Below are 14,056 nucleotides of genomic sequence, written 5' to 3' on the forward strand. Positions count from 1 at the left end.
ATAAAGAATTACTAAAGTTTGAAAGTCCTGCACAAATGAAAGACTCTGCAGTATGGGTGGTAATTTCATAAATGCTATTCATCAAAGGCAAGAGCTTTAGTTGGCATCCAATAAATGAATTTGAATTTATGGGCCACAGCTTACATAATAAAAATGGCACCTGGACAGTGAAGCAGTATGCATAATAATGGCTAAAAAGAATAGATTTGCCAGTAGCTGGACAAATGTAATGCAAAGGGCTTACTAATAAAACTGATGTTATATAATGCCTTACAATTATTTTCTAGTTTTTCAGAATAAAACTGGAAAATAATTGTAAGGCATTATATAACATCAGTTTTATTCTCAAAACACTCTATTATCATCTCCTTTTTACATACATAGAGAAACTGAGGTAAATAAGATTAAGTGGCTTGTTTGGGGCAGAATTTGAACTTAGGTCTTCCAGACTTCATCCACATCCAACACTATCCACAGTGTCACGGCTGCTTTTAAGGTGAGTGTTTAAAACGAGAAGGGAAAGGGAAAGTCAAGCTTGACACAGAATGGAACAACAGTAGTGGCACCTACACATTCACAACAGCCAAGGTGTAAGAAAGAAGCCAGAAATAAAATTGATAGCTCCAAAAGCTGCAACAAGTACACAATGGCATACAAAGTGTGGGTGACAAGCAAAACTGACTAGTGACCCCAATGTCAGAAGGTAAATTTGACTTCATAATTGCCAGTGAGGGGAGATAAGACTTAGATCTAGAATACTTTCTGGAAGCACACATCTTATTCAAAAGGAAAAGAATGGGGAGAGTGCTGATTTTAAGAGAATATACTTATATTTTCTTCACCTGCGCTAGGTGGAGCAGTAGATAAGACTGCTGAATCCCTTGGCAAGTCACTTAACCTCTGGTCTGCTTCATTTTCCTCATCTCCCAGGGCTGCTGTGGGATAATACTTATAAAGCACTTGGCAAACCTTACAGTGCTGTATACATGCTAGCTATTATTCTTATACTTATTATTGGAGGAAATCTATAAGCCAGAAGGGGGAAACATGGATGAGGATCAGCAGGGGCAGGGGTTGACGTAAACCTCAAAAACTTGGTTTCAAATTAGGAACATAATCGAGAAGTCTTCAGCGTAAAACTGAACTTGACTGATGAGTCTTCTGGGCATCCACACTGATTCTCCTTCCTTCCACAATCATAGATATCCTTATTTGTTTCTATACTTTAGAGCTAATCCCTCACTAAGGCACCAGTGAGACAAAAAGTTAGAAAGGTAGAACTGAAAACACTTTGCCCTAATTAGATGTGTGAATATTAGTTCCTGGAAGGAACTGATTATTTTTCCTTTTTCTTTATGTCCCCAGCATTTGGCACAATAGTTCATGCTTAATAAATACCTGATGATTAAGGGAAATTAAAGTCTCAAATACATGTGACTAGAAAGGGAGTGGTGTCCTATAGAGAAAAAGGGGGTAGGTGGAGGTGGGCAAGGAAAGACAAGTTCTGTTTTGGACGCAGAAAAGTTGAGGAGCCTACAAAACATCACAGAAGGGGAGAGGAAACACAAACCATGATCTACTGAAAGCGCTCTGCCACACACTATCTATATCTCTCAACCTACCGAGCCCTCAGATAGGACTAAATCATTTCTGGCCCTTCAAGAGTCATCTGCTAATTCTACATCTCTTTCAAAGTATTCTAGAGCCTGGATTAAATGAGATGTATGTGTAGTACTTAGCAAAGCTAAAAGTGTCACCTAAGTATTAGTTATTATTCAAAATAATTTCATAGCAAAGTATGGTGGAAAAGTAAGTCCCACTTCTACCACTGATTAGCTGGGCAAGCACCTTCAGCTCTATAAGCCTCAGTTTCCTCATCTGAAAGAGGGAGATAACAACATTTTGTACAATATAACCTACTTTATGAGACTGTGGGAAGAAATGCACTTTGGAAATTTAGTCTAAAACTGGTTAGTGTAAGTAAGCTTTTGCGTGTGTTCGTCCTTCGTTGCCGAAGAAGACCATGCCATCAGAGAAATAATGACATGACTTGCACTTGACTTTGTTTTGAATGAGGGAGGGTTGGGCAGGTCATCAGCCTCACTTCTCCTCCAGAGCCATCTGAATCCAGTGACCAGATATTCATCAGGATGACTGGAGATGACCCAGGATGAGGCAACTGGGGTTACGTGACTTGCCCAAGGTCACACAGCTAGTGAGTGTCAAGTGCCTGAGGTGAGATTTGAACTCAGGTCCTCTTGACTCCTGCACTGGTGCTCTATCCATTGCACCACCTAGCTGCCCCTAAGTAAGCTTTTATTGTGTTGGTGAATCTCCAAGAGACACTAGAAATAGGTTGAAGGTCTTTAGTTTGAACTTGTAATATGAAAATCTTATCATGGGATCTTTAGAATTTAGAGATGTTAAAAAATGTAAAAAAAAAAGATGTAAAAAAAAAAAACAAAAACCTGTCACTGTGCTGCCAGAAAGCAGAAATAAGGAGTATTTTTTCAGTTCTGTATCTGCAACTATAATAACAACTCCTCTGATTTGCTTGGAGTTTTTAAAAGTTTAGAACATAACATTAACTTTTCTCTCAAAACAACTGTGGGAAAATCGCAGGACCATAAACGCAGAGATAGGTGAGCCCTTAGAGACCCTCTAGTCCAATGCCCTCAGGATTATCCCTCTTTTAAAAAAGCAGAGGCTACCTATCCACCAAGGGTCACAGCTGAGACTAGAACTCAGATCTCCTAATTCTAAGCCTGGTGCTTTTTCATTTATACTTTGAACACTTAGACATGCATTTAAGAGTCCCCCACATTCAAATGAACACATAACCCTGGGGTTTTCAAGCCTCTGCTAACAAATAGTAAAAAGACATGACTCCCAGCTCTGCTTCTGATTTTCTCTGGAACTTCCCTGGGCACCTGGGCTCTACTTCTCCTGAAACACCATGTGGTCATGCCAGCTTCCTTATCCCCCTGGATCTCCATATTGGAGAGGGCCTGGGCCAGCCCACCTCCATTCCCTTTCTGGCTCTGCTCCTGACTCTCTCACCATTATTCCCACCCTCCCTCCTCACTTTTCACTTCCCTTTTGTATGGTGCTATGCAGCTCCTCAATGAGGGCAGGGATGGTCTTTCTTTTAACTCAGATCTCTATCTCCAGTACCTGCTTCCTCCAAGGCCTGACTTGTGGCTGTTCTCTGGGTAAATGACTAAACCTCTCAAAGTCTCAGCTTCTTACTCTGCCCTGGGGAGGTTTCTAAAAGAAGCACAAACTAGAGACCTGATAAATACCCTAAAGGGGTTGGACGATCTTTTTTTCCCCAAGCAGCAACATCCCGTCCCTTGGCTTGGCAGATAATACTAGAAACCTAAAAGAGCAGCAGCTGATGCATTTTTTACAACAAAACTGCAGGACAGTAAAATGCTGGTTCTATAGGGTGCCTAGGTAAAAAGGCCCTGGCTCTGGGCTTCTGGAGGAAACAGGAGAGCTTCAAACTGTTCAGGAGAAAATTCCCAGTACCTTCATAAAAATCCCATATCCTCAAAAAGACCTTGGATTTTTTTGGGGGGAGGGGTGTTCCGTTGCAAGACCTTGCTTGACTAAACTGTTACCTTTTCCTATCAATATGTATGAGGTGGGATTATAAAAGAACAATTTCATTTTTGAATTAGCATAAATTTAAATTTCCAAATGAGGCTTCAAGGAGTCATCTTGGGAGGATACAATTATTCCAACTACAATGCTACTGTTCAAAAATATTTTTTCTAACTCTTTTTTTGGAACTGACATCGAGTCTTAGCACACTGTCATTGGTGGCTGGTATTCGGTCCTTTGACAAAGGAGAATCTATTGGAAAAATCACTGGTATTGGAATAAAAGTACTGAGGGTTCAAATCACTGGTTCAAGCCTCTGGCTCTGTGTCTCAGAACCTCAGTTTCCTCGTATGTAAAAATGAAGACAATAATACTTGTACTACCAACCACAAGATTGTGAAAATGGCACTTTGAATTGGGTTTTACTTCGATGGCAAGCACACATGGGAATGTCATATGCAGGATGGGCTAGTTAGTATAAAGAGGTTTTTGTGGAGAAGGCTGGCATATATATATATAGTAATGGACTTTTAAACTCCTTAAGGATTAAAAGAAGCATCCTGTTTTTAAAAAAAAAATTATTTTCATTTGTCAACATTCACTTCCACAAAATTTTGAATTTCAAATTTTCTCTCCATCTCTACCCTCCCCCAACCCCAGGACAGCATGTAATCTGATTACCCTCTCCTCCAATCTACCCGCCCTTCTCTCAGCACTTCCTCCTTTATCCCCTTCCCTTCTATTTTCCTGGAGGGCAAGATAAATTTCTATACCCCATTGCCCATATATCTTATTTCCTAATTGCATGCAAAAACAATTTTTAACACTCTTTTTAAAGATTTGAGTTCTACATTCTCTCCCATCTCTCATCCCTATCCACCTTCATTGAGAAGGTAAGCAATTCGATAAAGGTTATATATGTGTAGTCATACAAAACATTTCCCTGACAGTCACATAGTAAAAGACTGTCCTGCCCTCCATTTATTCTATTCTCTCCCTTCACCTGTCCCTCTACCAAAGTGTTTGCTTCTGATTTTCACTTTCCCTAGTCTGCAAACCCTTCTATTATACCCCTCCCTTCTCTCCTTCCCCCCTACTTTACTATATGGTAAGATAAACTTCCATACCCATCTGAGCATGTACATTATTCCTTCCTGAAGCCAAATCCGATGAAAGTAAGGCTCACTTATTCCCTCTCACTTTCCCCCTCATTCTCTCCATTGTAAAAGTTCTTTCTTGTCTCTTTTATGTGAGATGATTTACTATACTGTAGCTCTCCCTTTCTCTTTTTCCCAGTACATTCCTCGCAACTCTGAATTTTCTTTTTTAGATATCACCCCTTCCTATTCAGCTCACCCTGTGCCCTCTCTCTTTTTTTTTCTTGTTACAGTATTCTCCATTCCAGACTAAAATTCCCCCGATTATCCTCTGAATCAGGAGGAAAATATAACTCCTTTGATACCATACATCCTGGAAGAAGTCAGCGTTAGTGTTCTGTTTTACCTCCAAAGATAACACCCTAGATACCTGATTCTCAAATTTTGCTGACACCATAGCAACCCGGTGAAATTTTAAAATTCTGAGGGAAACATGGACACAAACACCACAGGAAATGAGGATGGTGGTGTTAAATCTAATTCCAATGTTTAAGAAATTGTGCCTAAAAAGTATACACATCCCACTTTGAAGTAACTATGGTAATTTAAGAACAAAATAAAAAAACTTTTTTTTTCACTTTATGTGCATTATTTTTTCAAATAGTTATTACTAAGTTGTTAGGATAGGAATACTTATGAAGTTGTTTGGAACTAAGTACTTAATACGCAATACAAATACTTAATAAGTACTGGGTATTTCTTCTGGCCTAGAGAGCACTCTGAGACAACACAAAGTTTGAGAGCCTTTGCTCCAGATACTGAGAAGTGGAACAAGGAAAATTCTTCTCACACACAAGTTTTTATAGCTACACCTACAAACATACTCAAAATATGACAATGGGTGAAACGAGATATGCTATTTCATTTAATGAAAATGCTAATTAGCTATTAAATTTTGTTTTTTTAAACCTTATTAAGGCTATTAAGCAATCCAAATTATTGCAAAATTAGTTCAATTGCTACTTAAATGTAAAAAGATGTTACAATTTTATCAAGTTAATAAAACGTCAACTTAAGAAATTTAATTTCTCCAATGGATCTAATATAGATAAATGAGTTATAAATTTGTATCTCTCAGACTAATTTGAAAAAGACGTCAGGTCTAAACACTATTTGTCCACAGTTGAGGTAAGTGTAGTAGGTACATGACCCTGACAACAAGCCTCATGCTACACCCAGATGGGAAAATATGATGCCAACTCTGTATAAAACTACTTAGGTGTCTTCCTTTCCATTCTAAGTGACCACTAGCCTATAATGTCCTTGAATGAGCAGATAAAAAGGGAACCAATCAGAATTGGGCCATTTATTTTTATGATGACTGTTTCAGTGAGGACCAGAGGCATTTCCCAAAAGTAGTCAGATGAAAAGTACATTAACACAGAAAAAGACCAAAAACAGTTCAGAAAGAGTCACAGAATGATTTGGTTATCATTTTATATATGAATTTAATATGTCTCTTTAAAAAACAATGTATATAACAGGAGTTCAAGGCTTTGTGTATAATCAACTTTTTTGTTCTCATTTGCATATTTAAATGCTTGCTGATAACTTTTCATAGTAAAAAGCAAAACATTTTTAAAAGAAAGTACAGGTATTGCTTACGTAAGAAATATGAATATCCAAACGGGATCAAAGAAGCAAGGAATTCAGAGGTGAAAGTGACCTTACAGATTATCAGGGTTATTAAGCTCTTAATTTTAAAGATAAGAAAGTGGAAGCTCAGACAAGTTAAGTGACTTACCCTAGCTCACAGAGCTAGAATTTGAACTTGAATTCTCTGAATTTTCTGTCCCTCAAAAACTCCCCTTCCCACCTTATAAAACTGCATTTCTTTCTTTTCCAAGCAAAAGAAACACTATTATTCCTTTTTAAAAAGTATATAGGACACTTTATCATATTGAAATAATTATTTCTAACTCCATCCATCTCCTATTGTAAAATACAAAAAATCTACAAGCAACTTTATAGATGCAAACAACTTTACTGGTTTTCTATTATATTTACGATCTTGAACTACTTTTTAAAAAAACTTCATTTTCCACCATTAGTTGTTTTGTAGCTATTTTCAACAAAAGAATATCTGTGTATTTAGCTTATCTGAAAATTGAATGTTATGTAATAAAAACAAAAAACATCAATAAAAGTTGAAAAGAAAAAAAATCCAATGTGTGTTTGTATTTTACAAAGAAGGACACTCATTTTTAAGTATGACCACTTGTGAAATTAAAGAAATAAAGAAAATATTAAATGGTACCAAAATGAATAAGGGATGTTACTGTTGTTATCATTACAAAAGTTTCATTCAAAAATCTTTTTCAATCTGGATACTTACTTCAATAGTGTAGGACTGGTCATGTTTGATTATTTCTCCAGTATGTAAAGTTCTCGTTATATCAGGAGTCACTGATGCTCCTCTCTGAGAACTAGTCATGTACAACTCATCACTCTGTGACTGATCAATACTAGAAGTATGTGAAGATTCTTCACATGTTTTAGCTGATGGCTTTTTCTTCCCTTTCTGCTGTTTGGAAGAATTCTGTGCCTCAGCCCGAGCTTTCTTCAGCTGATACTGGGCAAGCTACATTAAAAAAAAAAAAAAAGAATTAATTTGGAAAATTTCCTATTTTATTGCCAATAAGTTCTATCATATAAAAGCTTCTGACTCACTTCTTAAAGGATCAAAATAATGATATTAAGATATTAAAATGCTACAAAATTAAAAATATATATTCTGAATGAATTTCAACATAAGCTTAATCAATTACAAATAAAATGAAATAATAAATAATAAATTTTTGACAGTCAAAGATTTCACACTACACTCAATAACTAGCACAGTGATCTCTACACAGTAGGAGCTTAATAAGCATATGTTGTAATGTAGTGTTGCAATTTAATGTAGGCCCACTCAAGGATAAAATTTTGGGAAGCATACTTTTAAAATCTATTAAGTCAAAGCACAAAATCAACACTACATTTTAAAATAATTCAATATATAATTCGACTCGACAAGCACTTAGGTATCTACTATGTCCAAGGCACATGGAGATGGGATGGGGATGGAGGACACCAAGAAAAAAATGAAAAATATTCCCTGTTCTCAAGAAGCTTAATATGTATACAAACTAATTTGAGAAGGGAGAGAATGCTAAAATTCGAGGAATCAAGAAAACCTTCCTTTTTGTAGGAGGTGGTGCCTAAGCTATACCTTGGGGAAGTTAAGGATTCTAAGCATCAGAGAGGAATCAGCAAGTATTGTATGACTAGGCCTGTGCAAAAGCAGAGCAACAGAGGTTCAGGGAAAAAGTACATACATGAGTTTGGCAAAAATGAATCATGTAAGGAAAATGCAAAAGGTGCCTAGAAGTTACACCATAAGCAGGCTTTAAAGACCAATCAATTCATCAACAAGACTTAGTAGATATAATAAGTATACCTTGGGGTATACCCATGCTTAGCAAGCAGGAGGCAGAAGATGATCTAGCGGTAAAATGAGAAAGAACAGCCCCGGAAGAGGGAAATCCAGAGAAAGCAGCTAACTAACAAAGAACATTTCACCAATTGTTAAGCTCCCCAAAAGAGAGCCAGGGAAAAGTATGACTTGTTATTGAAACCATTCCATCTTATTCCCTTGTGAGGGTGAAGTATTCAAATGATGGCTAAACTCAGGGTTTCAAGAGTGGTAACAAGGACATAAATGAACAGGGTTATATATAACTCAAGCTCCAGGCCCCACTTTAGGAAAACTGAAGACACAGAAGAGATGACTTACGAAACAAGTTTAGGAACCAATTCTCTTTATAAAGGGATTTAGCTGCAAAGTTCCTTTCATACTTCCCAGATACATGTAACTATGGATCATTAACTATTACACACAGACACAAAAACTCGAAGAGAAAATGTCAGAGGAGGCATTACCAACGAAAACGTCACCTGAAGCAGAGATAACACAGCTGAAATTATAATATAACTGCAGGAACTGACTTCACAAAAATAAATTTTGCAGTTCTTCTCCAGTTAAGTACTGCTGTAGCATCTCTAGGCATACCTTACTTTCACACAATGACTGCAACTGAAGATATTTAAATCAAGGATTTTAAAATTTTATGTCGAAACATCTTCAGTGCAAATGACTATTTAAGAGGATACTAAAATTAGAAGAAATGTTGAGCTTTGCATATAAGTGACCATGGATTTCTGAAGGCCTCAAGTTTTTCAGCAACCTGGAAATGCTTTAAGAATGGCCCCATGACCCCAATGGCCCACCACAAAGTTACCAGGAGGAAGAGCAAGTTTTGTCCCACAGCAACACAAAAGAGTTTCTCCTAAGATATGAAGAGGAAGAGGGAAAGCAGGGGCTGGGGATTTGATGTGTGTCCATGAGAGAGTATCATCACCAACAAAATTACAGATCCCTGAAGTGATGAAATTGGATTTTTAGGACATGTCCTTGGTAAATTAGATGATGTCATATGAGATGATCATGACCTTCCAGGACATGGACTATGATGCCTTTGTCAAAATTCCGCGGCTATTTGGAACACAGGTCTGACTCAGTGTGGCAAAGGTTACCTTTTTTTTGTAAGAACTTCATCATCATTTGAAAAGAAATGAAATAGTTAAAGGGGAATTACTTACCTTAGAAGGTAAGATGAAAGCATAAGTGTGGCTTCAGCCTGCCTTATGGACAATCTTTTTTTCTGACTGATTTACCTTTTAGGGCTCAGGCACACTAATCATGAGGTTTTACAAATCCCTGTATAGAAGTCCTTTTTACTTGAGAATAATTTCTTTTACAAATTTAAACTTGTTTTCTTTGTCTGACTAGCTTTGGGCAAAATTGGGACTCATGGCAAGAAAATTTCTGTCTCTAAGATTTCAACTCTGAATACTTTAAGAGGGAATGGAGATATTTCTGTCTAAATATCGAGAAGAATGATCTCTGAGGTGAGACCTTGGATATCTTTCATGCCTTCTTGTAGACAAAATGGAAAGAAATGAGCTAAATAAGAGTACATTTACACCAAGGGTTCTTAATCTGCAGTCAAAGAATTTGTTTTGTAAATATTTTGAATGGTGTATTTCAATGTAATTGATTTTCTTGTAATCCTTTGTATTTTCTTGTATGCATTTAAAAACATTATTTTGAAAAGATATGTAGGTTTCACCAGACTGTCAGGGGGCTCAAGATACAAAAAAGGTTAAGAACCTCTGACAGATTTCACAACTGGCTGAATGGCTATCAGCCTAGAAAAAGGTCCACAGTAGAGCATCCAGGGATCTGTGATTGGCCCCATGCTATTTAACATTGTTTAAAAAAATAAATGGTTGGGATGAAAGCATAGGAGGTATACAGATCAAATCTACAAATGAAGAAATCATGGGAAGATGGCATAGAGGTTTCCGAGGGGCAGCTATCCTGCTACACCCACCATCCCTGCAACCCTTGTGGCTGCTATACGTTAGGTATGCAGTTTCTAAAGTTTAGCCCATGGTAGTGTCCTGGGAGAATCTCATAACCACAGGGAGTTGAGGCCTATAAATAAGACTAGCTTCAAGGTCCAAGAAAGTGAGGGGATGACAGTAGAGTAATGGAAAGCTTGGGGGACAAGAAAGGACAGAAAATAATAAAAATTAATACTGCACAAGAGGACAGAGCTAATAAAGAAAAGAAGTAAGAAAAGGGGAGAGCACAGACTGAAATGCAAAGGCTTTTTGAAATACTCTTCTTCAAGACCTCTTCCTTTAGGGTACCTAAATCTAGTGCCCTATCTACTATGCCACACTACCCCTCAAGTAAAAGGTAGGTCAATTTTAAAACTGCATTAAAAAATTTTTTTTTGTGAAGAGCAGTAGCTGTAGAGAGGTACAGAAGGCGGAGGACTGAAAAAGGACATCCGATTTAAGTTAAACTGCCACTGGTGACTTTTTGAAAGGGCAGTTTCAGTAAAGGGAGTGAAGAAGCAGAGGCAGAAAATGAAGATACCTTTTTCTTGGAGCCTGACACTGAAAGCTGTGGGGGAAGAAAGGAAGGAAGGGAAGTGTGAAATGAAAGTTAAGGCATGTTTGTAGACAGCAGTGACAAGTCAGGGGAAAGGAGAATGAAGGTGAGCAAGCTTTGGGAAGATATTGGAGAGAGAGAATGGAAACTCAAGGCGGAGTGTGGGGGGGTGCCAAACAAGAGCAGAACGTGGCAAAGTCTGGTCAGAGACCACAGTGCCAGGGCAAGGATAGAGAAATTCTGGCCACAGAAGGGAGGGGCACTGGAGAGGGCCTACAAAGGCTCAAAGGAAGCTAGGCAGCAGTCAGAGAATGTGAAGTTCCAGACAAGAGGGGCAAGAAACGAGAGGAGACTGATGTGGAGCCTAGACAAAGCAGAGCATTTCTTTCTAAGAAAACTATGGATTTGGGGGATGGAGGGCTAGTATCACCGGCTTTCCCATGACATAGGCACTGGCACAGAAGGATAATTTCTGAGCATACGAAGAACTAGCCAAGCAGATTCCACACATTTATTCTCGGCAGCTATGGCCAACTGATTCTATGGCCATAGAATCAGAAATGAATGAATGGAAAAGCCCAACTCAAAAAAGAATTTTAAGCAGAAAGGGCCTTAGGAGAGTAAGCAGATATTCTGGGAAGAAGGCTATGAGAATTCCGATCTTTTTCTACCTGTGAGGACAGAATAGTAGAGGAAGATGAGATGGACTATAGTGCTTCACAGGAAATTCTCTTTAGATACTTAAAAGGTCGACATGTTCTTACTATGGAACTGAGTAAGGTGAAGGAAACCTGTAGTTTTCTAGCTGTCTGAGGGCTGGGGATTTGGGGACGCCAGTAAATAAGGAAAAATGATAGTAGCATGAAATCTGGAAGAAGAAGTGATGAGCCAAACTAATGAAAAAAAAAAGGTTACAGGGCAAGAGTGCTTCTAGTAGCTTACAACTTATAAAAACTATCCTCTGATCCAGGCCACCTTTTCTTTCAGGACAGTGCAGTTATAAATCCAAATTTAAGTCAGAATACAAATTTCAAAATAATTATATGTTTAGTGAGGTCTTGCCTTGCTCACTCTGACTCACAAGTTGTTGGGAGTTACAGGTTCTGTCCTCCCTCTTGGTTATCCCTGAAGCTGGGACTCAGGTTAAAGAACAATCCTGCCCTGCAACCTCAGAGAAGAGAGGAGATATAAGAGAAATGAAAAGATAAGAGGACCTCTTTGCATCCTAAAAGAGTGCATCAGAAGGGCTTACTTCAAGTGTTAGAGGAAGGTGGAACCGAATGGCTACAAATTCACCTTGGACATACATGGAGTGGAAAAGAGGCCCTTTTGAAAGGATCAAGAAAAAGTTGCCCCTTTGGACAACTGAAAAGACCTTTTCATGGAAGGCGGGCCAGTCAGGTATAAGAATACATGTCACTTCTTATCAATCACACTAAACTTCAAAAAAAAAATCCTAAAAGTAGCTCAAAGGAACAGGTGCAAGACCAGTTACCTCACTTGTATGTTGTTGAACTAGTCTAAACTTCATTTGACCCATTTGGCCCATTCAATATTTAATCTCAAAAAAGTAGCCAACTGTGGCACTATCATAAGATAGTTATGCATATCTTTAAAAGAGCCCTCAGAATAATGAAACAAGAAAACCTCACAATAAGGATAAATACATTATTGATACCTGTCTGTGTTCATACTCAGAAATATTCTCAAGGTCATTTGGACATTAGGACAGATTAACTCAGTTGAGCATGTAATCCTAGGTTCTTGAAGGCTAAGAAAGCAGAGACCAGGCTCAGCAGGCCCGTAGCAGCCTTCAGGCCCTACAAAGAAGGATTTGAGTGGCCCAGCAACAAGATGTGTCTACTTTACAAGGTCCAACTAGTGACGTAAAGAGAAGTTCATCACCAGTAGCTAGCCACTTGGAGATTAATTCTTCAGTCATAGCAATTAATAAAACAAAGAAAAATATAAAATGGTTCCAGTCCTACCTAATACCACTTCTGCTTCAAAAGTAATAGAAAGGGGGCCAAGGGTGCTAAGAATCACATTTTTGAAAAATGCACACAAATACCAAATGTTCATAAAGTAAATGTACTTTTGGAGCGGAGGGTAAGAGAGGAACAGTTTGAGGGAACAGGAAAGGCTTCATGTAGGACATGGCACTTGAGCATAAGGTCCAGAAGAAGTTAGGGATTTGGCAAGGTCAAGTGAGGCAGCTCAGCCAGTGCAGAGGCAGCTCAGCCAGTGCAGAGGCACAGACATAGGAGATGGGATTTCCCACAGCAAGGAGGCCATTTTGGCTAAAATGTAGCACGTATCAAGTGATATAATATACAATAAGTCTGGAAATGAGGGTTGGAGCCAGGTAACACAGAATTTTAAATACCTAGCAGAAGAATTTACATTTGATAGTAGAGGCAATAGTGAGGTATTTTAAAATAGAGGAAGGAAAATAATTAGACCTACATTTCAGGAACATCCCTGATGTCTGTGCAGATGATGGATTAGAGAGGGGAAGGACTTGGGGCAACATGACCGATGGGAAGGCTATTGAAATACTCCAGGATAGAAACTATGAGGACCTGAACACGGGTGGTGGCTCCCTATATAGAAAGGAGACTGATGAGAAAGACTCTGTGGAGAACTCGCAAGACTGAGGAACTGACTGGTATGGGAAGTGAGGGGCAGTCAAGTTTCAAGGGTGACTGAAAGGTTGTGAGATCTTTGTTCGATGACTAACAAATGGAACTGAAGGAACAAAATACCATTTTTAACATTCTCACTACAAATTAATCCAGAAGGCAAAAGAAGTTAACAATGCAAGGATGGCCCACAGGTTCCCCTTTTAGAAGCATTAAGTGGGCCAGGTCTTGGTTTCTAGTCAGGGTGGCATCAGGAACCTGGTGAGATAGCCAGGAAATTAAACAAAGCCAGTCTTAACAAGAAGCCAACCCTAAGGTTGGCAGAACACCTTAGGTTGACTATTTCTTTTAATGTTTACAACAATCCTGTAAGTGCACTGCCATTATCATCCCCATTTCATGGATGAGAAAATTGCTAATAAGTATCTGAGGTAGGATTCAAATTCAGATCTTGGGCTAAAATGCTTTTGGGAAACTGGGTGACATTTTTTTTAATGATTCTAAGCCATTCTCTGGGGAAAAAAGGCTTACATTTTTGACATTAATATTATTCTGGTGATATACAGCTTTGATTTGTGTAACATCATAGTCTCCAAAAAAGTAACAATGGGCAAACCTAAAAGCAATGAACAGAGTCATGTACTGAG

General features: G+C 38.3%; 1 protein-coding gene and 1 long non-coding RNA gene across 11 annotated transcripts in view; one reads left to right on the forward strand and one right to left on the reverse strand.

Annotated features, from left to right (window-relative positions):
* LOC140530919 (uncharacterized) overlaps nt 1-14,056 on the forward strand; it is a 949,813-nt gene that overhangs the window by 921,860 nt on the left and 13,897 nt on the right. The gene's annotated exons all lie outside the window — the stretch shown is intronic.
* The window catches only part of LOC140530913 (A-kinase anchor protein 9-like), a 78,576-nt gene that overhangs the window by 56,258 nt on the left and 8,262 nt on the right, over nt 1-14,056 (reverse strand). For all 7 annotated transcript variants that reach the window (XR_011976141.1, XR_011976144.1, XR_011976143.1 and 4 more), the window contains exon 2: nt 7,099-7,344. The gene's annotated coding sequence lies outside the window, so the exon portion shown is untranslated. The remainder of the gene's footprint in view (nt 1-7,098; nt 7,345-14,056) is intronic.

Source organism: Notamacropus eugenii, chromosome 3 (genome assembly GCF_028372415.1).
Source record: "Notamacropus eugenii isolate mMacEug1 chromosome 3, mMacEug1.pri_v2, whole genome shotgun sequence".
Lineage (NCBI taxonomy): Eukaryota > Metazoa > Chordata > Mammalia > Diprotodontia > Macropodidae > Notamacropus > Notamacropus eugenii.